The sequence below is a fragment of the Pseudochaenichthys georgianus genome, chromosome 5 (genome assembly GCF_902827115.2).
Source record: "Pseudochaenichthys georgianus chromosome 5, fPseGeo1.2, whole genome shotgun sequence".
Lineage (NCBI taxonomy): Eukaryota > Metazoa > Chordata > Actinopteri > Perciformes > Channichthyidae > Pseudochaenichthys > Pseudochaenichthys georgianus.
Window position 1 is genome coordinate 29,209,364 of NC_047507.1, and position 26,247 is coordinate 29,235,610.

The following is a 26,247-nucleotide window of genomic DNA, read 5'->3' on the forward strand; positions in this document are numbered from 1 at the left end:
TTATGTTCTGTAACTTCATTTCCCTGGTACATGATCACCGCTCTCCTTAGAAAGCTTTTCATGTAGCAAATAATCTCTGGTAACTGATGCCACTGTACTCTACTTACTCATAAGGACATGGCAGACACAGATACAAGTGTATTTCCATTAAAAAAAAATCCAACGTATGATATATTACCGTACATTGGCATCTGTTTTATTTACTCGCCTCAGTGAAGAGTGATCACATGACTGTAGTGACTGTCAGTTTCAGCCCAGTCTCTGCAGTCTCGTACTGAAAAAGGATCAATACCTTTCAGTAGATCGATGGAAGTGCTTCATGGGTGAATTAATATATTTAAGTACCAGATTGAAGCGGCAAAACATTGGTAGTTTATCTCATGCATGTGTGCGTCCGTGCACATGGACGAACACATGTACTTACATAAACATGTAGTAATATACAGTATAGCTGCAAGCTGATGTTAAAGGAACATTTCAAGGTGAAGTGTATACAAAATAAACATCAGTTGGGACAGTAGCTGAAACAGTAATATCCAAAGACCCTTTACTCAAAGCATCCACATTTAACAGTGAAAATTGGTTAAATTACATGTGAAATGGGTCATGTGTAGTCATGAACATACAAAGAATCATCTGCAGCTTCTCTCTGCTTTATGGAATATAATAAAGTGAGTTTGGCAGGTGTTATTCAACAGTTTTGTATCAATAGTCACGTCAAATAGTTATAATCTGATTTAAAATTGTTACAACAACCTTTGCTGTCTTGTGAAATAATGGTTATTAGACTCTCTGAATCTCAAAGAGAGTAAAGTGTCTTTACTCGAACTGAATCTTGACAAGGGGCCCCAACTTCTGTGAATATAGTCTTTATGTTAGTAACTAAAGCTGTCAGATAAATGTAGTGGAGTAAAAAGTCCTATATTATTAGCTGAAATCTGGTGGTAAAGAAGAATTAAGTAACATTCATTCTTAAGTAAAGTCACATACTTATACGCAAGTACTCTTTACTGTACCTCTGAATTGAAATAGTGTACAGTTTTGATACTTCAAAGCTAGATATTAATACACTGTGTGGAAAACGTTTTATCAAACAAGCAGTTGAAATATCAAGAAGTCTGCAGAGCCATTTTACTGAATGTTGTGACCTCTGAAGAGTATATATTGTATACACAGCGCCCTCAACTGGTCACTCCGAGTCTTACACTCTTAGCTGACTAGGAATAAAATCAGCTTTAAAGAATTCAATTTAGCTATTTGTGAAATACATATTTTTCAATCAATCAATGTTTATTTATATAGCCCAATATCACAAATGTTACATTTGTCTCAGTGGACTTCACAGTTTGTACAGAATATCAGTATGACAATACGACACCCTCTGTCCTTAGTCCCTCACATCGTACAAGGAAAAACTTTCGGAGAAACCCCAGTTTAAAGGGAAACATGGGAGAAACCTCAGGGAGAGCAAGCAACAGAGGAGGGATCCCTGCAGGACAGACAGACGTGCAATAGATGCCGTGTGTACATTGAAAAGATAATACATTTACAACATAGGTAGTCCATTTTTAATGACATTATATGAAGTGATTAATTTATAGCAGAAACATTAGGAGCTTTATGTCTTTTTCTGAGCTGATTTAGAATATACCTTTTTCTGAGGATTTGCTGAGAAAGGGCTTTCTTAATGATTCCCATTTGCCTTCTGCTCTCTCAGCATCATACCCCTGACAGATTTTGAAACTTGCTGGAGCATAAAATGAACGATGGCACTATTGACACATCTGGTTCTTCGATGTATTGCTTTGCCTTTGGCCTATAGTGGCGTTTGCAATACAGCCTTCAACGTTTTTTCTTCTAAATGCAACACTTAATCTGTATTTTAATAAGACACATAAGGATGTATGCAAATGATTGGCCACAGTTTAATTAGTAAGGGTATCTAATCAAATCTGATGTGAAAGGGCTTGGAGGCCAGAGGAAAAGAAGATGAAATGTAAGAAGTCGGTGCAGAAAGATCAGATAATTACTCACTGTACCAGTGTCCCCTTTGGCTTCCCTTTTCTCAGTACTGCTCCGCCATGTTGCCCCAAATCTGTGCAGTGCAACACATCCTTCACTGGTGGGGGGGAACATTCCCTCTCTCTGTTTCCTCCCCTCTGCTCCCTAAATGTCAGGATAGTTTCAGCACAGGGAGCCAGAGGAGAGTACAACCTAAAGTGTGTATACATGTACATCGCATATCTGTATAGTTTGTTGGTTTCAATAATGTGTACAATTAGTCAGAATGTAAAAAAGTACATCAACTTGAGTATTGTACTTACATAATATTTTGACATACATATCTGGACAGAGCACATGATTCGATTGTGTAATATGATGCAGTACTGTACGACTTATCTACCCAGTATTACAAATAAAGTATTTGTTGGGCATTAAAACATAATAATAATTATAATAATAATATATAATACTGCTAATCTGCTTAATAATTACTTGTAGTTTTGATACTGAAGGAACATTTTGCTGATAGTAGTTCCGTACTTCTACTTAAGTAACTCTCTGATTGGTTAGCCAGCTTTGTTGAGATTTCCGCCCCTTAGCCTATCACGTACAATGTGTTGGAGCGCTAGCCAAAAGAAGAATGAGTGTCACATATTGATGTCACTATGTTCCGAAAGTAAACAAAGGAGTCCAATTAAGGCGTTTCAGAAAGTGGCAGGGGGAGTGTGTGGGAGAGAAATTTGGAGTTTAGACTTTGCAAACCTTTTACATGCACATAACACACTGCAGGAAGTCAACAGGATGAAATTAATGGCACATGTAGAAAGAAGAGATTTCATTACTGAAGCATTAGATTTTTTCAATCTGAAAAACCTTGAGAGGATTACATTTAGAAAAACGTTTCTCATCCACTCCAGTGATGTGTCATTGTGCACTGAGACTGTAATGGGTTTCAATCATTCATATGATTGTCATAAAGTGCAATAAATCAAACTTTCAAGTAAACTTTTTGATGATGTTCCTGTCTCAGTTAAATTTGTCATCACCACAGGGGAAATTGTGGGTGTTAGTTTTCCCTTAAGCTATATGTGATCAAACTCACAAGGGAAATTTAGTAGAAAGACATTATACAGTGAATTACTTTTGTTAGTTATACCCTTGAGATTAGAATTGTTTTCCACTCGTTTCGTGATGTAAGTAGATGGTAATGAACTGTTGCGTAAGTTGTTTACTGCAAATACCCGATGGACATGCTTGCAGACATTTCATTTGTATGATGGTTTGATTATTTGAAAGCGATTTGCATTTTCTTAACGAGTATCTTTTAGGGCTACAGTAGTATTCATGTTTTTATTTTTATTTCAGTGTACCATCCATCTTGATGTAGACAGGTACATTTTGCACAGAAGTCAAATATCAGCATCAGCTGTTGTGTCTTCCCCGGTCACTGCTTTTTTGTCTGCGATGGTACAGTCTATAAGATTCTTTCCCAATTAAAGTAAATAGCAGTAGTTCCAAAAGTTGCCATCATCGCAGTCAAATGCTCTTTTACTCAACTAAGTGGTTGTGTTTTGTGTGGACTGCTATGACTTTTGGAATGAATTACAACATACAATATATTTTCCTTATCATCTGAATATGTCTCTATATCTGTCACTCACTAGCATTAGGCTCTGTATACTTTTGCTTATTAAATACACTTTTTTTTTACACTGCATATATGTGCAAATCTTCAATATTCAATCTATATATATGTATAAATTATAAGAATCTGTTAATTGGGCAATTTTTTGTTGCAGAGAAACAGCAATTATCTCATTATCAATATATTTAGTATTGATAATGATATAATTGGATGAATAGGAAGATCACGTGATGACACCGGCGAGCTGAGCGGAGTAGTCGGGTGCAGGCGGTAATCGGACTTAACTATGATTTAACCAAACTGAAAGTCTCAAAGTGTAATGCGCAGTCAGTTCTATTAGTGTGTAAAAACATCTGCGTTTAAATGCCCGGCAGTAGTTTGACCAGAGCTAGAGCAAAGAAAGACAGCGGCCTCAAGGGCTTGTCAATTGCTTTCTGAAATACAAAGCGTTAAAGAAACCTGTAACGTAAGGTTTGACAATCTGGACAAGGCTATTGTTCATTTGAAGAAAGACTCTTAAGGCCACTTCTCAAAGAATAAACAATGCAGAGAAGCGTATTAGCACGATAGAGGATCAAGCCAATTCCCAAGGGAAGACAATGGGGGATCTGTCCAAAAATGTCAAGGCCCTCCAGGGTAAAATGCTGGATCTGGAAGCCATGAAGTCGGAGAAATAATCTGATCCTAGCCGGCCTCCCCGAGGCTAAAGAAGCCGGCGGCATCTCCCCACTACTGGATACAATTCTCCGACACTTACTGAAGCTGAGTGACACAATCGAACCCTGCACCTGAGATAGAGCGTGCCCACCGTGCTCTGCGTCCCATTCCGGACCATGGGCCCTCCGCAGACCGCGGCATATCATCATACGTTCTCATTCATAACACTCCGTTCGATGTCTCACTATGGGATGCGCCTCATCGCGGAGCAAACAGAAGCATCAATCTCATTACGCCAATCCTGATTGGCTGGTGATCTTGACGTCAACGTCAGGGGAAATCACCCCCTATAAGTAGCCTGCGCCACGACGCATGCGTCATTCAAACACCTCTTCTCGCTTCAGAGCACATCTCTAATGGTAGCCGGGCTAGCTAAACAGTCCACAGACTGAACCAAAGCTAACTTCGGTCGACGGGCGTTAGCCGGCTACTCTTTCTGCTTCGCAAGAAGACTATAGTACTAACACACCAGTTAGTATTATAAATAATCAACCCCGCCGTTCTTCCTCTGGAATTAAGGTAAGGTTTTGATTTTCAAGTTAGCAACACACCCGTTGCTAGCTTGTTTTTTTCCCTCACTGCCGACACCACGGTAGCGAGGACGCTTTTTTCTTTTCTCTTCTCACGGAGGAGAAAAGGATTAAAAGAATATTACCACACCAGGTAATATTCTTTGAGAAAAAAGACCCACACCGTCCTTTTTTCTCCGGATTAAAGACAGGTTGGTAACACTTTTTTCTCGACGTACCTGTTACGAGCGGGTCCTCTCCACGCCACGCGGCGAACGAGATGGACGCCTCTCTCCCTCACACCAGAGGAGTCAGGGACTCGGAGGCTCGACTCGGAGGCTCGACTCGGAGGCTCGACTCGGAGGCTGCGGGTTGAAGGTATCAGGCACAGACTCACACCAGGTCTGCTCGGGCTGGAACACGCCCAGGAGGCTATTGACAACCCCGGCTCGTGCGGGCATTGTGCCCGCTTCACCATGAAGAGCCTCCGCCGACGGTTAGCACGACAAGCTAGCTTGTCGGGACAGGATCCCCTCATGTCCATTGATTTGCCGGCTGGCAATCAAGACGCGGGGGTGTCCGCCGCAGAGACAGAGCCCCTCACCATTACGGTCTGGGGCTCATCAACAGCGGCAGCCGCGGAACCGGATTCCCGCGCCATATCAGGCCGGGACCCGGTGGCGGCAAGAGACGCGGGAACGGGGCCCCACGCTCTACCAAGCTGGGGCTCCTGGCTGGATCTCACCATGGTTTCACCCGCGGAGGATGTCCTAGAATTGGATTACATAGAGGACGAAGAGGATGCCTCTGAGTTCCTCCTGTCTGATTCGGATGAGCAAGAAGACATCTTCATGTCATCAGCTCAGGCTGCAAAGCCGGGAGCGATGGCTGCTCTCCCGGGCGATAGCACACCAGCTTCGCCCTGTCTAAGCATGGACCTGCAGGCCGTGTGTCAGGCTAGACATCCCGTGGCCCGAAATGGCCAAGGAGACCTTCAGGTCCCGTTACGAGGGGAAACATTTTCCCCAAACAACGAGGACGAAGAGGCAGCTCCTTCCGGTCTTCCCGGAGATGTTGGATGAGGTGTCGGCCCCAATCCAGGGTGCCTCCTCCCTTGACTGTGACGGTATGGAGAGGCTCGGCCTGCTCCGCATACCGCCTATGGAACCGCTGGTGGCAGCCCACCTCCTACCGAGGATGGGCCCGTCACCAAGCAGGAACCCCACGCTGCCAGCAAAAACGGACCGATTCCAGTCGACCATGACTGAACGGGCCTACAGAGCCGCAGCGCTGTCCGCCAGGGCTCTGAACGTTTCCTCACTGCTAACTGCATACCAAGCGGGGCTCTGTGAGGATCTGTCGAGCAATCCTGGACCGGCCACTCTGGACGAGATGGCTGCGGTCACAGACATTTGTCTCCGTGTCCAACGCTGCGCCGTCCAGGCCACGGGCAAGGCAATGGGGATTATGGTGGTGCAGGAAAGAGCTAGATGGCTCAACCTCACCAACCTCCCAGACCGGGAAAAGGAGGATGTGCTTGACATGCCCATCGTTCCCGAGGGGATTTTCGGCTCCGCTCTCGCCTCCATGCAGAGGAGATGCGAGTCGAAAAAGAAGGAAGACGAGGTCCTCCACCTCTGCCTCCCTCGAAGGGTCCAGCCGCTGCCTTCACAGCGGCAACCCTTTGCCCAAGCTGCCCCGAACCCTGCTCGGTTTAAAATACCGAAGCAGCAGATGTCGCAGCCCGCCCCGATTCCCTAGCCCAGGCAGGAGACGAAGGTGAGTTGGCCTAGAAAGTCTCCGGTTCCGGCTGCAGCCCAGGCGCAGCCAACCCAGACTTTCGACCAGCAATCGAGGAAGATAAAGCGAGCGGCCTGACAGCCCCCCCTTCTCCTCTCCGTGAATGTGTTCCCCCCGCCTCGAGAGATGCCTAAACACCATCCTCAAGTCTGCACAAACACATGTCACACACTGGTTGATCACTCTGTCATTAAACATTTGCCGCTGACGCATCCAGGCTTCAGGCCGAGGGCGCAGCTCAAAAAAATGAATAGAAAATCAATAAAACCAATAAACAGCCCGCCAATTCTTCCCCTTTTGAGAGCAGCTACGGCATCTCTCAAAAGGCGGATTATTGACGGGTCTGTGAAGGCACCACCGCCACGCCTACCTAGCTAGTAGTTAGCAAGTTAGTTAGCATTACAGCCTTGTCATTTTTATTAGCCTTAATATGAAGTAACATTAAGTAACTCAAAATGTTAGACAGTAAGAGTAGTAGTCATATTTTGTGAACCCTTTGAAGAGTACTGTCACCGGTGTGATCATTCTATAATACACAATTTAAGCCCGGGGGAGAAATGCTAACGCTGACGCTAGCATCGGCGATCGCCGATCTTTTCTACTTCATGCTATCTGCACAAATGGTTGACATTAAACATTAAAAAGACCAGGCAGTTCAGAGAGAATCAAAGGAAGGCAGGCAGGCAGCTTTGTATGACATTCTTCTGGACGTGTTTCATTGTGGTGATAGTGAGGGTAGTCAATCGTTTTGTTGACAAGACAGTAGTGACGGGTGTTGTTCTGCGAGACCAGAGATGTAGTTCATTGAGCGTTTCACACAAACAGTTTTACGACACAATTTTTTTTTTTTATTTGCAAAATCATCTTTTAAATTGACAAACATCATATGTGTAATTCATGGCACAATTCAAACGGGATCGAAAGATAATCTTTCTCTCTCCATAAGGTCCCATGGAGCTCCACCGGAAGGGGAGGGACTTCGCCACTCTGACCTCTGACCCTGACCTCTGACCTCTGACCCCCACCCCTTCCCTCGAGTTATTAGGTCACAGCATATACTTCAGCGGAATATCAAAACAATGGCCCGGGTGTAAAATGCATCAATGAAGGCGACCCTCTACCACACAAAACAACACCTGTAAATAACCCTAATTGTGTTCCTTGAAATTGAAAAGGATATTGCATTGTGTTTGTTACTTTCGTTGCAGTTGTATGTCTTAAGTGTAATTTGGCATGCTTTTATTTTGAAGGCGAGTTAACGCTGTTGACAGGAAGTGCTATGGAAACAAGAACAGTTTCACAGTGGGCGGAACTTGTCATAAAGTCCGCGATAATAAAATCCACCCATTTAGAGGGAAGATATGATTGGTCAATTGTACTGTCATTTGACATTACTCTCTCGTTTAGTTACTATAGCTGGGCCCTCTGTGAATTCATAGCTGGACCTCCAACAGCTCCTGTCTTCAAAGTAACTCGCAGAGACTTCTTTCTTTCATGTAACCCTTCACGTTCCAACATAAACTGAATAGGCAGATTCGAAGGATTTATTTATTTGGAAATGTTAGCTAAACCGTTAGCACGTAGCTATAGCCAGATATATTAAATAAATACTTTGTCCTACAATCTAAATGTTATGTTCATTTTAGAGTTACCTGGTGATTTCAAAGAAAGCTCTCTGGGAAATGTTGACTTACTGTTCGACTTGAAGCTAGAAGCTACCTTACAGTACACAGTTGATCCTGAGTCCTGTCAGTTAAAGTGTTTCATAGTTAGCTTAGCTAAGCATCAACCTAGCACTGAAATATATGGATGTTATGTGACAGTATTTCTGAGAAAAAGTCAGCTGAAATGGTGGCATAGTTGCCACTGCTGTACGTGTCGACAGCATGTTTGAACGTATTAGCAGTAAATGTGGCTGTTTGGCCACTGACGTTGCCATAACAACACCTGCTAACCCCACGACACTGTGTCTCAGGGGATCTTAATATTTAAGAACCTATTAATGTGTTATACCAGATTAACGGAAATAATCTCAGCTAACTGACGATACAAACCATTTTTACCAAAACAAAACACAAGAAGAAGCATCTAAATGACCCCTTAGCGAAACATGCTAATGGACATTGGCACAGAACTCAAGATAAAAGTACCCTTATTACTTATCGTAGCTACACATACAAGATATCTGATTAAAGCTGAGGTTCCACAGATTATTTAGGTATATAGTATCATCACTGAGTGATAGGGGCCCTTTCTCATTTCATCAAATCCCCCTCCTCGACTCCTCGGTCCTCCGGTAGTGACCCGGAAATGAATTTCAGCGCGCCATGTTGAAGGACATCTCATTTCTCTAAATGCACTTCGAAGACCGAGGATCGAGCGTCGAGGAGGCTCTCTGGAGGAGCTCTAACCGAGGATACACTGATGGGTCCTCCACGGTCCTCCACGGCTCCTTCATGGATGCATTTCCGGCAACAGAGATGTTTCAAAGAGTCGTGACGCACGGCCGGACTTATCTCAGCCAATGACAGCTCTGCATGCATCCCCTGGATATTATTTTATTAACTGCTCTCATCGCGACGCGATGTTTACAGAGAGAACAGCTGTGAGGTCCGTGCAGAAAGCAGAGCAGTGTGTATAATATATATCACTCAGTACTATACTCTCTTTATTTGCTGTAGTTTAGTAGATATCTACAAACAAAGAGTCCATATTTTTCTAAAACCATTTAGTGCTTCACATAATAAAATACACAACGGCTGTTAGGCTGTTAGCTGTAGGTGCGTGTGTGTGGTGTAGGTGTGTGTGGTACAGTGTGTGTGTAGATGCAGCGGACAGACAGGTCTCAGTTGGTTTGGTGTCCTCTGCTTACTTTTAATCAGTGGCGGCCGGCCCATAGGGGCGCTAGGGGCACCGCCCCACCTCTTCCCACATACAAAAAAAAATATTTAAAAAATCAGCGCCGTCAAATATTTTGGTCACGAGGGCGCTCACGTTGGCGCCCACGTTGCTTACGTGCGTTGACGTGAGTTGTTTTTTAGACTCGTGAGTGACCAAGGTGACGCAGTAGTTGGATGAGAATGGCTTCGTGTGCAGGTGGAGTCGCCGGACCTCGGTCCGCACCCAATTCCGTGCAAGAGCTACTCTCCAATCCTTTCGAAAGGAGAAGTTTGGGAGATAAACTGTTGCTTAAAGACCTTGGACCGGACCAACCCGATTTGTATACATCGCAGCAAGCTCGTGAAAAAGACAAAACGTATCAACAAGGCTTCTCACGTAGCTGGTACACCAGAAAGGCATGGCTAGCTGGATGCAAACAGGTAAATGCTGTCTTTTATTTCCCATGCTTGCTCTTCAAACAGCCAGGGACAGATACGATGTGCCCGTGGACTGTGACAGGGGTAAACGATATGAAGCATTTGTCCGAAAAAATTAAAAAGCACGAGTGCACGAAGTAACATATGATAAGTACCTTCAAGCTAGCCATGCTAGGCAAAGCTAACATGCATAACAACACAGCTGTTAGCTCTTAGCACTCAAAGCTCACAGCTCTTCATATCTGTTCAGAAACTAGACAAAAGTTAAACAAGTACAAACCACAGACTGTCTGTGTCATGGAGAATACAGTCGCTGGTTTATTTATGTCTGTATAGGCCGTTGTTGTGAGTGTGGACAGTCTGAGCATATATAACGTTAGCTTAGCCAAGCTCCATTTAGAAAACACGCATTTTAAAAGGTTTTTTACCTGCCGTCTGTCTGCAGACTTGTCAAAGCATTAATTCATAGTTTTTACTAACCGGTATCAGTATGTTGTTACTTCGGCATCATTTTGAAACGTGTATTACAATTAAATCACGGTCAAATATGTTCATCTTGTTGTAGTTGTAGCCCCCTTGCCAGCGATTCTCTCTCTAGTTTAGCATACTCAGCCCGACTCAGCCTGGTTGTTCCTGGCCCTAGAACCACGATTTTATGGGGCCAGAAAAACTGTGAATTAGGACCCGCTAGCCGGTACTAGGCCAAGTGGAAACGCAACCAAAAACGGGCCCCGCACGGCTCGGCACGCTTAAAGCGAGCTCCGCACTGCAGTGGAAACGCGCCATTACATCACCAGAAGTCCTAATTTAAGGGGTAATTTCTCCCAAAACAAATTTTTTTACTCACTATATCAACAGCCCCCCCAAAACGATTTTCCACCAGCCACCACTGCTTTTAATACTTGTAAATAAAACTTTTGGCCCTTAATTTATTTTCCTCATTGTAGCGACCAGAGAGGGGAGGGGGGGATATATCCAGTCTCTGATAGTGTTACGTTATTATGAGAGTGTATATATTTATATAAATATATACATATATATATATATATATATGTGTGTGTGTATGTGTGTGTGTCTGCATCTGTAGCCTGTTATTGTCTCATTATACCGCACTGTGAATGAATCAAAGTAAATATATAAGTCGTCATGAACACATAATGTCCATCAGACAGAGGGCTGCTGTGCCTCCTGTCATCATTAATGGACGTCTCTTTAAAATGACCGCTCAGAGGAGAGGAGTTCTCATTTCTCTAACCGCCTGCTGCTTCCCCTCCTCTCTCCTCGGTTCCCCTCCTCGGCTCCTCGGCTCGCATCTCCTGTGGGCGGGACTAAGTCTCGAGGATAGGAGTCGAGGAGGGGAGTCGAGGAGGGGAGTCGAGGAGGGGAGTTAGAGAAATTAGAAAGGGCCCCGGACTCGCGACAGGGGAAGCAAACACAGACATCACAACACGTACCTTTACGGAGCTTCGAGGGAGATAGTCTCACCGTAGCTGTCAATCTGATCAAAATACGTGTTCAATGGCATTAAAACGAGAAAAAAACCGCGGCTGAATCGGTTAATCCATAGGTCCAAACGTCTCTGTGTAAAAAAATTATTTCATTTATAATCCATAATTCCATTTTTATGTAAAAATCGCAGAGCAAACGTTAGCTGCTAATGGTAGCCACCAGAGTGGCTGCTGCTTCCGGTCTTGGCTATGCAGCAGTCTATCACACTCTTCCTCCTGTACATTAGCAGATAAAAGGCATAACATACTTAAATGAATGTTAAATAAAAAATGCTGGAAATAACATGCATCTCCATTAGCCTATATGCTGCAGAGACTGCCTTCTTCATGTCGTGAATTGCAGCTGATGTTTTAATATGGCAATTGGCAATTTGACTTATACAACATTCGCAAGTTGTACATTTGACTCATACAATAACCCACCTTCGAGTGATGCTCTAGTTTCTTCATGTTTTGTTTTTTTCCCCTCTTGCTTGTGCTGGACTGAAACTGTCTTTTCACCGACATCTCTTCATCTGCACTAGTGGCCGTATCAAAGCCGTGATTGGCACCGTCAGATGTTGATTCATTGCCACGGTGTCGGGTTACAGACGTGCTCCCCTTGTCACCTCTCACACTCTTGCGGAAAGGGGAGGTGTGCGGAGGCCCTCTGGGCGGGGCCCCCTGCGCAAGGCAGGGCCCCATGCAGCCTGCGTGATTGGCCTGTAGGGAGGGGCGGCCCTGGTTTTCACTATAAGTACAAAATATATTTTGGACGGACACTATAATTTACAATTTTTTACCATGTTCAATCTGAATTTTCTTTCAAATAAAAACATCTATATTTATTGTGACTTTTCTACATCCAACTCACAGGTTTATCATTACTTTGAGATTTTATTTTATTAATTTAACCCTTTTAGAAGGGAAGATATGGTCATTTGTTCTGGGAATGTCATTTTCGAGCCTGAAACCTGAAAAACAGGCTCGGGGTTTAACAGGTTTGTGCAACCTCTTTTTCTGACAGATTTTTGAATGAAATTATTATTCTTCTGAATGATATTCCTATTGACAGCTAGTTTCTATGTGAACATTATGAGATGGCCAGCCAGAGAGAATACATGAGAAACAGTTATGAAATACTATATGACAAAACAAGAATACAGTTTAAAAGGGGAATGATTTGTAAAATATAAGAAAAAGAAAATCTGCTTACAGTTCTGTTTCATATGGGTGTTGAGAGATGTACCCATAGATCTCTTAATTTTGCTCTCAAAGTGCACCAGATTGATGCTTTTAACTTCAACATTTAAAAAGAAAATCTTCCCGGGGGAGCATGCCCCCGGACTCCTCTAGAGGAGGTCCACGGTGTTTACATGCTTATTTATACAATATGTGTGCTTATGCTAACATCATAAGACAAAAGTTGGTTCCGTGTTGTGTGTAATGAGAACGGGCTTGAGTGAGGGGGGCCCCCAAGCCAAAGCTCGCTTAGGGCCCCCAAAGGTCAAGGGCTGGCCCTGATCCTGGATCATAAGTCCTGGATGGATATCCTTGTGGATTCATCTTCTTATTATAGATCCATGCATTTCCAAACATTTGGACTACCTATGTTGTAAATGTATTATCTTTTCAATTTACACACGGCATCTATTGCCCGTCTGTCCGTCCTGGGAGAGGTTTCTCCCATTTTCCCCTTTAAACTGTGGGTTTTCTCCAGAAGTTTTTCCTTGTACGATGTGAGGGTCTAAGGACAGAGGGTGTCGTATTGTCATACTGATACTCTGTACAAACTGTGAAGTCCACTGAGACAAATGTAATTTGTGATATTTGGCTACAGTATATAAATAAACATTGATTGATTGATTGACTGAGTTCAACATTCTCAATGGAGCATACATCACCCCTGTCACAAAATCCAAGATGGACAATAAACACAGACCTACTGTATGCTTGCATGCATGTGGGAAGCGAGGTACATTGTTGCACCTACTCTGGGAATGCCCAGCCGTAGAAAAACTTTGGTCAGAAGTAATATCCTTAATGTCTGAATCTTTAAATGTTAATTTCCCTACATGTCCCATTGCATGTCTACTGGGTCTCAAGCCAGATGGCAATGTTGTAAGGACTGCCGATCGGCTCTGGACATTGGGCTGTTTAGCCACAAAGAGACTCGTCCTACTAAATTGGAAGGAAAGAAAACCAGCCTGCTTCACTAAGGACTCATGGCTGAGGGAGTATCTGGACCTGCTGAATATGGAGCATGCCGCTTCTCTGCTGGGGGATTTTGAGGCGAGACAGGAGGATTGCGGTTCACGGTCCACATCACTCCTATCTGACCCTGTCAATATGGCATCTCTGCAATGTCTTGTGTATGTAACAATTTGTCTTGTGTATGTAGCAATTTGCTGTCTTAGGAAGTCATCCTTGCATCCCCCCGTTATGTCTTGTTTAGTTGCTTGTTGTTGCGTGTTTTGTTGTTTTTTTCTGTTATAAAAAAAATTATATATATATATATATTTAGTATTTGGTTGGAATCGGACTGCTGTTTTCGTTCCTAAAATAAAATGAAATAGGAACACAAGTTGTCCTATGTGCCAATACTAATAATGATATTGACACGGTGGACTCACAAGAACTCAGACGCACGATTCCTTCTTGACTTCAGAACTATCTTTTAATATAAAAAAGACTTCTCAAAGTACAAAGGTATCTAGGCTCTACTAGGTTGCTCAAAGTTACACGAGGAAATACAGACATGGACTTAGTGTTGAGACAAGACGAACCGACAAAAGACAACAGAAAAACAGGGCTACATATACACAACAGTTAATGAGGCACAGGTGCAAACAATCCAGAACAGGAGATCACTATCAAGCTGACAAGTGACACTCCACCACAGGAAGTGATGACACCTGAAACGAGAGGACAGAGTCAACATCAAAATAAAACTGCAAGGCCACCAGAATAAACACAAAACAATAAGCTCACAGACTCTAACGCTGAAACCTTACAGTACCCCCCCTCTTACGGACGGCTCCAGACGTCCCTGAAGCCTGAGACTGTTCTCTATCAAAGTCAGATATAAGGGTCTTGTCCACAATGAAGCTGCCTGGGATCCAGCACCTCTCCTCTAATCCGTACCCTACCCAGTCGACCAGGAACTGTCTACCTCTGCCCCTCTTCCTTTCAGACAGTATTTTGTCCACAGTGTATACTTGACCCCCGTCGACAATCCGGGGAGGTGGAGGGGGCGTGGAGGCGGGGACCAGTCTGCTCTCTTTGACTGGTTTCAACTTGCTGACATGAAACGTGGGGTGGACCTTGATGGACTTTGGAAGACATAAACGGACAGCAACAGGGTTAATCACTTTGGCTATGGGAAAAGGACCAACGAACCGGGGAGCCAGCTTCCTGGAGGCGACATGGAGAGGAAGATCCTTGGTAGATAGCCACACTCGTTGTCCGGCCTGGTACTTGGGGGCTGGACGTCGTTTCCGGTCGGCCAATACCTTCATGCGAACGGCACTCCTCTGCAACATATGGCGAACTCCCGCCCAGACCCGACGGCAGCGGCGAACCAGAGCATGGGCTGATGGTACGGTGACCTCCTTCTCGAGCTCCGGAAACAATGGAGGTTGGTATCCATGGACACATTGAAACGGGGAGATACCACTGGCTGATGTGGGTAAAGTGTTGTGCGCATACTCCACCCAAATCAGATTCTTACTCCAGGTGGTAGGTTTCTCGGACGCTAGACATCTCAAACAGGTCTCCAAATCCTGATTCATCCTCTCCGCTTGTCCATTCGACTGTGGGTGGTATCCGGAGGTCAGACTAACAGTGGCTTGGATTAGGTGACAAAACTCCTTCCAAAAACGTGACACGAACTGAGGGCCTCGGTCTGAAACGACATCACTGGGGAAACCATGGATCCTGAACACATGGGACAACATGGCCTCTGCTGTTTCTTTGGCATTAGGTAACTTGGGCATGGCGACAAAGTGTGCCATTTTAGAAAAACGATCAATCACAGTGAGTATGGTGGTATTACCTGCCGATGTTGGTAATCCCGTCACAAAATCCAACGCAATGTGAGACCATGGTCTGTTGGGAATGGGCAGAGGTTGGAGAAGACCTGCCGCAGCTTGCCGAGAAGTTTTGTTCCTGGCGCACACAGGACATGCCGCCAGATATTCTGCAACATCCTTCCACATCCCCGGCCACCAGAATCTGTGTCTCACCATGAACAGGGTCCTTTTGTTTCCAGGATGACAGGTAAGTACAGACGTATGGGCCCAATGAACAACTTGAGATCGAAACGAGCGATTCTGAGGACACCCTCTTGGGACAGGATTTCCAACGTTTGCCTGTTTGACCTTGGCTTCAATGGGCCAGGTCACCCTCCCTATCACTCGGTCTGGCCGTAGAATGGGATCTGGACTCTTGGGGACTGGCTCAGGATCAAACATCCTGGAGAGTGCATCAGGCTTTCCATTCTGCGAACCAGGTCGATATGACAGAGTGAACCTAAATCTGTTAAAGAACAAAGCCCATCTGGCCTGCCTAGAGTTCAGACGTTTGACCTTCCTGATGTATTGCAGGTTTTTGTGATCCGTCCAGACCAGGAAATCCTGCTCCGCTCCCTCCAACCAGTGCCGCCACTCCTCCAAAGCAATCTTCACCGCCAACAGTTCCCGATTTCCCACGTCGTAATTCCTCTCAGCAGAAGATAGCTTACGGGAGAGATATGCACATGGATGAAGCTTGTTGTCCTCCGCTGATATCTGGGACAGTATAGCTCCAACGCCGTCGTTGGAGGCGTCCACTTCCACCACAAACTGTCGGTGGCGATCAGGTACCGTCAGGATGGGAGCTGTGGTGAACCTCCTCTTCAGTTCCAGGAAAGATTTCTCTGCCTGTGGATTCCACACAAACTGAACATGGGGAGAGGTAAGGGCATGGAGAGGAGAGGCAATAGCACTGAAATTGCGTATGAACCGTCTGTAAAAGTTAGCAAACCCCAGGAATTGCTGAACTTTCTTTCTAGAGTCTGGCGTGGGCCAATTAGCCACGTCACTGACCTTAGCTGGGTCCATTTCCACCTTGTTAGGGGAAATCACAAAGCCCAAAAATACCACAGAGTTCACATGAAACTTGCATTTTTCGGCCTTTACAAACAAATGGTTAGCCAGGAGTCTCTGAAGAACAAGGTGAACATGGTTAACATGAGTTTTCTTATCTGGGGAAAAGATGAGAATATCATCGAGATACACAAAACAGAAAACATTCAGGAAATCTCGTAACACATCATTAATGAGGGCTTGGAAAACAGCAGGTGCATTGCAAAGTCCAAAAGGCATTACCAAATATTCATAATGTCCCGTAGGTGTATTGAAACCCGTTTTCCACTCATCCCCCTCCCGGATGCGCACAAGATGATACGCATTCCTTAAGTCAAGCTCGGTGAATATCTTGGCTCCCTGTAACAGATCGAATGCCGTAGAGATGAGTGGAAGGGGATATCTGTTCTTAACTGTGATCTGATTAAGTGGACTGTAATCAATACAGGGCCTTAATGAACCGTCCTTTTTCCCTACAAAAAAGAAACCTGCTGCTGCTGGGGATGATGATGGCCGAATCAAGCCAGCTTTGAGTGATGATCCGATATACTCTTCCATGGCCTCCCTTTCAGGACCAGAGAGAGAATACAACCGTCCTTTGGGGATAGTAGAGCCCGAGAGAAGGTCTATGGGGCAATCATACGGTCTATGGGGAGGCAAGGAAGTAGCTCGTGTCTTGTTAAACACCTCCTTAATGTCAAGGTAACACTCTGGCACTTTGGATAAGTCAGGAAAGTCAGAATGTTTAGAAGAAGTGACAATGTCCCTATCTGACGCCTGTTTAAAGTTCCCAGATCTGGGCGGTCCACTCGGAACTGTATGAGAGGCTAAACATGAACGAGAGCACTCACTCCCCCACCCCTTAACCTTTCCTGTAAGCCAGTCCATGTGAGGGTTATGTTTAACAAGCCACGGGTAACCCAAAATGAGAGGCTGTTGAGCTGAGTTAAATAAATGAAAGCTAATACGCTCACGGTGCTCCTGATCTATGACAATTTCTATGGGTTCCGTGCGATGAGTAACTGTACATAACAGGCGGCCATCCAACGCGCTAGCCTCTAATGGCTGATCTAAAAGGACAATGTTTAAGTTCAACTCTTTAGCCAGCTCCCAGTCTAACAAGCTCTCATCAGCCCCAGAATCAATTAATGCATCCTGAGTCACAGTTTTATCATTCAGTTTCATTTGTACCTGAGTCAGTCTTCTCGAGGAAGGGTTGAAAGAAGTCACTCGGCTCACCAGCGTCCCTCTTCCCGCTGATGAGCCTGATCTTTTGCCCGACAGGCTGCCAGAACATGACCCTGCTGGCCGCAGTAGAAACACAGCCGCTCCCGTAGGCGGCGCTGACGTTCCTCCGGAGTGAGTTTGGCTCTTCCGAGCTGCATCTGTTCCTCCGCGGCGCTAGGGGGCGCTGGTCGCTCTGGAGACGAAGTCCGGGTATTACTCCGCCAACCGTAGTGTTCCCTCTGTAACTCCCGTCCGGACAGTGGAATGAAAGCTGTTTTCTCCCGACGTCTCTCTGCTAGACGTTGGTCCACCCGGATAGCCATGGCGATGAGCGAGTCCAATTCTACAGGCAACTCTAATGGAGCTAACTGATCCTTTATGGGATCCGCTAATCCATGCAGAAACGCATCAAAAAGAGCCGCTGAGTTCCATCCACTCTCCGCTGCCAGGGTCCGGAATTCAATCGCGTAATCCGCCACTCTCCTCTGCCGTTGTTTGATGTTCACCAGGGCTCTCTTGCTGACTCTCTCCCGGGTGCTGTCTGGTCAAAAATGTCTTTCATAGAATCCATGAATACCCTTAACGACTGGCAAACAGGCGAGTCTCGGGCCCATTCAGCTGTTGCCCAGGCTCCTGCTCTTCCCGTCAAGTGAGATACTATGAAAGCTACCTTAGCTTGATCTGTGGGAAATGCTGCGGGCTGATGTTTGAAATGGAGATCGCACTGTATCAGGAATGGACGACAGTTTACAGAATCCCCGGAGAACTTCTCCGGTGAAGCGAGGCAGAGTGAAGACGATGGCATGGGTATTTGAACAGCAAACCCGACCTCCGCTGGACCGGAAAACTCTGCCGCAGGAACAGCAGGACGTGCCTCGAGGTGCGTAAGTATGTCACGCATCTTTTCCGCCAGGTGATTTATTTCCGTTGTCACTGTTGACTGGAAGTGTTGCTGACGGGCATTTAAGTCCTGAACCCCCTGGTTCATTGTTGTCAGCTGTTCCTCATGGTGATGCATGCGTGTTCCTTGCGCCTGCAAAGCCGTCTTTAACACGGTGGAATCGGCTGAGTCCATCTTGTTTGGTCGGTTCGTTCTGACACGGTGGACTCACAAGAACTCAGACGCACGATTCCTTCTTGACTTCAGAACTATCTTTTAATATAAAAAAGACTTCTCAAAGTACAAAGGTATCTAGGATCTACTAGGACACTCAAAAGTTCACTAGGCTCTACTAGGTTGCTCAAAGTTACACGAGGAAATACAGACATGGACTTAGTGTTGAGACAAGACGAACCGACAAAAGACAACAGAAAAACAGGGCTACATATACACAACAGTTAATGAGGCACAGGTGCAAACAATCCAGAACAGGAGATCACTATCAAGCTGACAAGTGACACACCACCACAGGAAGTGATGACACCTGAAACGAGAGGACAGAGTCAACATCAAAATAAAACTGCAAGGCCACCAGAATAAACACAAAACAATAAGCTCACAGACTCTAACGCTGAAACCTTACAGATATGATAAGAAAAACTCACTCCTTCACCTCAATTGACTAATCTTGAAAATCAGATGTTGGGAGGCCAACCCAGTGAACACTTCAAATATAGGACATTCAACATTTCAGTTGTGGGCACAAATTAATTAGATTTTTAAATCTCTTGTCAGTTTTGTTACACCTGTTTGTGCAGGCATATACAACTGTCATCACTTTCCTGAATTATTGAGCACCTCCCAACTCAGGCAGAGTGTCTCACGTCAGAATGAGTTTCACCTGTGTGAATGCAGAGGGCCTTAAAATAGAGCAGGGGCATCACTAATGTTACGAGTTACATCTGGACCTTTCCTGTTAAAAAAGGTTTATTCCAATTTCAGGAAGACCCTTTACCATGAAATATAACAATGACAAACATTTTCCCCGAGATTATTTCATATGAATGGTTCTTGTTATAACAAGCAAAAATGTTTTTACAAAAGAGGTTTTTATTCCTGCCTTTGACAAAGTAATGTAATTATGAGTAAAATGTTCACCGACATTATTCAAGATACATCTTTAAAGGGGACCTATCATGCAAAATGCACTTTTTTACATCTTTTATACATGAATATGTGTCCCCGGTGTGTCAGGGAACTCACCAAGTGTCAGAAAACACAACCCTCTCTCAGTTGTGGCTTAAATAACATGATAACGTTGACACCACACCTGTCTTCAGCCCAATATCCTCCTAACATTACACATCAAAGAATGAATATGTATTAATCACCCGAAGTTTGTAGCCAAATGATGTTATACTTCTCAACACACCCTTACATTTGTTGGCAGTTTTATAATTTCCCAGGCTGATAAAATATTTACCTTTTAAACTGCATTCGACAGACCCTGGTTGTCTCTTTACTGTATGTTAACTAACATTTATCAGTAAAGAATATATTCAGATATAATTGCAAAAGAGCTGTTTCAAATGAATTGAATGGTAAGCATCTGTGTAGCCATTGAAAACTATAGAAAACTTCAACATATTGACACCGGTCTCACATTGTTGAGAACGTAAACCTGGCAACATAAGGCTGATCCCCTCTCTTATTCTTGGCTATGCCAGGAAATCATTCATAGTGAAGAGCTGCTGTCAGAGCACAAGAGTTCTTCGACAGCCTTCCACCCACTCGACACTTCCACAAAAAATCTCCCAGGTGTTTACACACACACGCACGCACGCACGCACGCACGCGCGCGCGCACACACACACACACACACACACACACACACACACACACACACACACACACACACATAGAAGCAAACACAGACACACTGCCACCTTGTTTACAAGCTGTATATCAGACACCAAAACACTGCAGCTGATGTACAGAGCCAAATATGAACATATGGTCCTTTCTGTTTACTGCTGTCTACGCTGCAGAAATGATGGGCCAGTGCCTTTTAGTTTGGGGTGTACAGAGAGGGAAGGTATGGGAGGCACAGACGGCTAGAATGATAAGATGATGCATTGAAGAGAGGAAGAAGTGAGGCATGGCAGGGAATGGAGGAAGAGTGTGAGCAGCTGACTGTTGGACAAACTGCCTCCCAGCTTTGTGTTTCTCTCTTACACCCCTGCATTGCAGCATTCCCCGGCAGGAGCAGAGAGGGTGCAGTCTTTTCCACATCCTCTCTGCTGCCTCAGAGGAGACGAATCATCTCGACCAAAACGTCCCGGTGCCGCTGGGCAGCAGCTGTCCTCTGCATCAGGCGGTATCTGGGGCTTTGATCGCGGATTTCTCGCTCTGATCGACGTCCCAGCGCAGGACAGTACTCAGGTCTGACTCATCCTTTGTGGAGAGGACGACTAGTGAAACAGAGAGAGAGATTTACTCACAGATGCTCTGAGGAAATTAGAAAGTCAGGGAAGAGCTGGAGTATCCCACAATGCACTGGGAGCATTAAAAAAACAATGCTACTGTACGATCACTGCTTCAGGTGATAATGCAGCTGTGTTGTGACCTTGCTCTAACACTCTGCCAGGCATTAAAACTGCTGAGTCAAGATGTAAACGTGATTTATTCAATATGGTCAAAGAACATCAGCTAATTAAACTTGATGTTCACATCCAGGAGAATGAAAGATCTGCAACATTACTTTAGTATTAATAGAGAGCTTTTAATCTGACCACTATTGATCATTCTTTAGTCTTCTTGTTCATGCTTATGCAAGTTTAGGGCTGCTCAAATTCTTGTTAAAAGGTTACTTATCTTTTCATATTTAATCTGATAAACACTTTTTCATTGAACCACTCGTTGTTTTTTTATTATTAGCTGATGGCAAAACTCAGTTCATGATTAAATATTGCTTTTAATTTAGGCTTGTGTTGTATTTTATCTTGTTTGTTTAAAGACCCAATCTTCAATTTATCATAATTTCTGCTTTTCATTTCAAATGCATTAAGAATACTGACAATAAACATTGATAAAAAGTGAGATCTGTATTTGTTTCCGCAAAAACTGATTTTTTATTTAACCTGTATTTAACCAGATAAAAAAAGCATTGAGATAAAATCTAATTTACAATGCTGACCTGGCCAAGAAGGCAGCAACGTTACACATAACACAAACATAAAATACAGAGAACATAACTAAGAAAACAAAAGACGAAAAAGCAGTCACTACATTGTGCACATTAGGACAGTAAGAAAGGTACACTACTTATTGCTGCAAGAGCAGCTGGTGGTAAGGACTTCAGACAACTTCAATTTAAAACATGCTATTGAGACAAGTGCCCTCAGTTTTAGGCTTGATTGAAGGTCATTCCAAGACAAAGGACTCCTTTTTCCAGCCTCAGTCCGCACGGCAGGTACCTGGAACCGTATCCTGGCACTGGTTCTGAGGTTGTAAGAGTTACAAACTGGAACAAATCTGGCACATATATACAGTGGAAGCTTACCTAAAATGGCTTTATACATTAATAAAAACCAATGCTGCATCCTACGCATAGTAAGTGAGGACCATCCAGTTAGGCTATATAGTTTGAAATGATGAGTCCTATAGGGTGCATTATATCGCAGTGCAGCATGGTAGAGTGGGTCAAGTTTGGCCAAAACAGTGGGACAGGCAAATCTATAAATGGTATCACCGTAGTCAAGCTGGGACAGGAATAAGCCAGAGATCAACCTTTTACAGGATGAACTTGAAAAACAACATTTAATTTAAATGTAAACAACATTTAAACAACATTTAACATTCATTCTGTAAAGGAAGCCAAGAGTGAGTTTCAATTTCTTTGTTAGAACTTCAATATGGTGTTTGAAGTTTAGATTTCTATCCAACCAAAAGCCAAGATATTTGTATGTATCGACAAACTCGACAGAGAAGCCATCAAGGGTGTCAATGGAGAGGCAATAGGACGCTGACTTGGGAGCAAAAAGTATTGCTTTGGTTCCCTTACTGTTCAATATCAGTTTGGAATCAAGAAGTGCATGCTGCAGCGTGATAACATCAGATTTTAAATTGTAAACGGCCATATCCAGAGAAGAAGCACATGAATATACAATAGTGTCATCAGCATGATAGGTAGAAAATAGCATCTGATTACAAATATTGTTTTCATATAATAAAAAAGAGCAAGGGCCCCAAAATAGAGCCCTGTGGAACTCCCGTCTCCGAGGTGACAGGGCCAGAGACAGTACTACCCAACCTAACGCTTTGAGTACGGTCGGTTAGATAACTCTGAAACCAGCAAATGGCATTATGACTGAAACGAGACATCAACATAACATTAGACAGAATGTGGTGATCTACAGTGTCAAATGCTTTGGCTAAGTCAATAAACAATGCAACACACATTTTTTATCCAAAGCAGCGTTAATATCGTCTAAGACTTTCAGACTGGCAGTCACAGTGCTATGCTTTGATCTAAATCCAGATTGCATAGGCTTAAGGATGTACGAATTTAAAAAACGTTTTAGCTGAATAGAAACTAGGGACTCAAGAATCTTTGATAACACAGACAGATTTGAGATAGGACGATAGTTATTCAATTCATAATTCAGCCTTACATGATTTTCTACAAAGCAAAGTACAATATGATAACCCTCAGAATAACATGGCTATTCATTTAATTTCAGATATCCATTGACTCTGTCTCTGTAGAAAAGTGCAGCTTGGTTTGGCTCTCTGCCATTTACATTTGCTCCATTTTACTCTTTGCAATTTATTTCACAATGAAGTCCTGGTTTACTGCGTCCTATATCTACTTTTTAGTAAATTAAGTTATTGTTGTTGCCAAGTTTGCTCTTCTGCCAATGCAGATTTACAGAGTGCGGCTTTACTTTAAATGTAGGAACTTTTCAATGAGGCAGCACAACGGATCATTGAGCTGAGAGTCGTTTAACAAGAAGACACAGTTTCAAACCCCCTGATAGAAAACACTCACCCTGCTGTTCTGCAGCGACCTTCAGTTCTCTAAACAGAGAACTAAAGCAACTGTGTGTCATGGTGTGAGTACGAATTTGTCTTATCACTTTTACTATATGGCCAATCTCCCTCTCATCAAAAAACATAAAAAAAGCGCCTTTTCATTTAAATTATCAACATAATTTGCTTCAGAAAATCAGTCCGATCTCGAAAAATACAGCCACTAAATAGTGCAACACATAACCATTAAGAAATATTTAAATTGAAGGTGTTTGTATCAGACAAAATGTTAAATTATGTTTACATTTATGAGTTTGAGAGGTGGTTGTAGGTGGGTTTTGTTAGCCCAAGACAGCTGTTTCCAGTCTTTCTGCTAAATTAAGCTAAGCTAAGCTAACTTCCTCAGGGATCTGTACAAATTGGTATTATCCATATGAATATGAGAATATATATATATGTTCTCATCTTAAGGTGCAGATTGGATTTTGCTCTTCAGTTATTTACAAAGAGGAACAGCGCCACATTTGCTTTAAACATGATACTTTATCAAGAGGCTTGCCTCACAGTGAAGGACTGGAAACTATGGGAGGGAATGAGAGTTGCTGCTTTTCTGTGGTGAGTGCAAGGACAATGACAGAGTGTACTGTCAGTGAAGCTATATAATGTAAAATATTCTAGACTTCTCTTGTTAGCCTGTTAGCCATGCTAGCTCTACCGTTTCTGTTTACAAACCTACCCTATCATATACCCCATTCTGGCTGCTTTTTGACACATCACCCAAGTAAATGTTTTCACATGAAATCTGGTCCGACTGCCTTTAACTCTCAGCAAACAAAGAGAATAACATATTTCCAAAAATATAGATCTATTACTTTAAAGCACAACAGTGTTTCCTATAGTTTGTGTTTGATATGTGACTGTGGAAATGGCTTTTCTCTTTCTCTTAAGCGTCTTTTCATCTTAGTCCTGAAACCACAAACCAACAATAATATCCTCCTCTCTTAGCCCTTCAGTTCTCTCTTATGCCATATCCTTTTCACTCTTTTACGCCCCTTTATCCCCAGCTTATGCTACCAAATTCAATCATTACTAATTTGAGTTGTAGATCGCAAGTTAATGTCAAGGTCACCCAACTCACTCCTGGAATTAAATATGTAAGAGAACCCAATAAAATCAAAATAAAAATGTATTGGAAAGGTTTACTTTACAGCAAGTAAAACATGGTGATCTTAAACATCGTTCACAGTGTTAAAGCGTTTATTTAAATAAAGTTTCACTTACTTTAGCTAGGAGATGATTGTCGAAAACATGGAAGACAAATATCTGGGTGCTTAACTTTGCAGTACATTTGTACAAGAAAGGATTCTCTGTGATGCAGTAGTTGTGTGTGAGACCCCTGCTCCCTGCTGGCAGGAGAAGCACACTGCAGAGTAAAGCAGAAACCTCACACTGGCTCCTGACAGCTGCTGGCTGAACATGAGCACACAGAAAGGTATTTCCCCAAGGAGAGTGACGAGGGAAGGAGGGTTTGAGGACAATTCTGGGTACAATATTGAACGCTGAGAAGGAACAGCTCAAAAAAATACAGCAGTAACCACATAAGATAAGTTTGTTTGTGTTTGCTGATTTGAAACCATGCAGAATTTAACTGCTGGTACTTTCTTTTTCAAGAGTAATCATTTCATTTCTCTTTATGAATGCATATATTTCTTGGTAACAGCTCAGTTGTTTTATGATGCAATGGTTCAAATTGACTCCCTGGGCTGCTGCATGCAGATAGTAACTGGAGAAGATGTTTTGCAATCTGCTTTCTTCCAATCATAACTGCGAGTCTCCTGAGGGATAAGTGAAAGGCAGAGGAGTTGACCTAATCACTCTGTTTTTCGGTTGTTGCTTGTGAATGGGTTTAACAATGGAGGGTCTCTCAAGAGGGTTACAGCGCATTTCTACGATCAATTGTGGGGCTCCAATTAACTATATGAGCTCAGTGTGATGTTATTTGGAGCTGATGTGGTGAAGTCAGCACACCCTTAACAATCCGTCAGCTCTCCTTCCTTTGCTTGTTCTCCATCTCTGATCAATCTGAACTGTGGCTTTACACACACACACACCCACACACGCACACATCCACCCACCCACCCACACACACACACACACACACACACACACACACACACACACACACACACACACACACACACACACACACACACACACACACACACACACACACACACACACACACACACACACACACACACACACACACACACACACACACACACACACATATGCATATTGATCTTTTACAACTGCCCTCCAAGGCTACCAAAGAGTGGGATGCTGCAATCAGCTGTGTGAGCAGCATCACAAATGAGGTTTGGGGGAGCAACGGAGGGAGAGAGATGGGGAGAAAGAGGTAAAGAGGCTGTGTGCATGAGTACATTGAGGGAGAGACAGAAAGGGAGTGGGGAGGTGTGTGATGGGAGGGAGGAATATGGGGGAGA

At 43.7% G+C, this 26,247-nt stretch overlaps 2 protein-coding genes and 1 long non-coding RNA gene across 4 annotated transcripts in view; 1 reads left to right on the plus strand and 2 right to left on the minus strand.

Annotated features, from left to right (window-relative positions):
* The window catches only part of LOC117446169 (troponin I, slow skeletal muscle-like), a 187,675-nt gene extending 162,278 nt beyond the window's left edge, over nucleotides 1–25,397 (minus strand). The window contains exon 1 of the mRNA XM_071203185.1: nucleotides 25,392–25,397. The gene's annotated coding sequence lies outside the window, so the exon portion shown is untranslated. The remainder of the gene's footprint in view (nucleotides 1–25,391) is intronic.
* The window catches only part of LOC117446808 (synaptotagmin-2-like), a 52,230-nt gene that overhangs the window by 12,450 nt on the left and 13,533 nt on the right, over nucleotides 1–26,247 (plus strand). The gene's annotated exons all lie outside the window — the stretch shown is intronic.
* On the minus strand, nucleotides 20,547–25,066 carry LOC139433889 (uncharacterized). The gene is made up of 2 exons (XR_011643283.1): nucleotides 25,022–25,066; nucleotides 20,547–21,180 (listed from the first exon to the last, which is right to left on the minus strand). It is a non-coding gene; the product is annotated as an uncharacterized lncRNA (long non-coding RNA).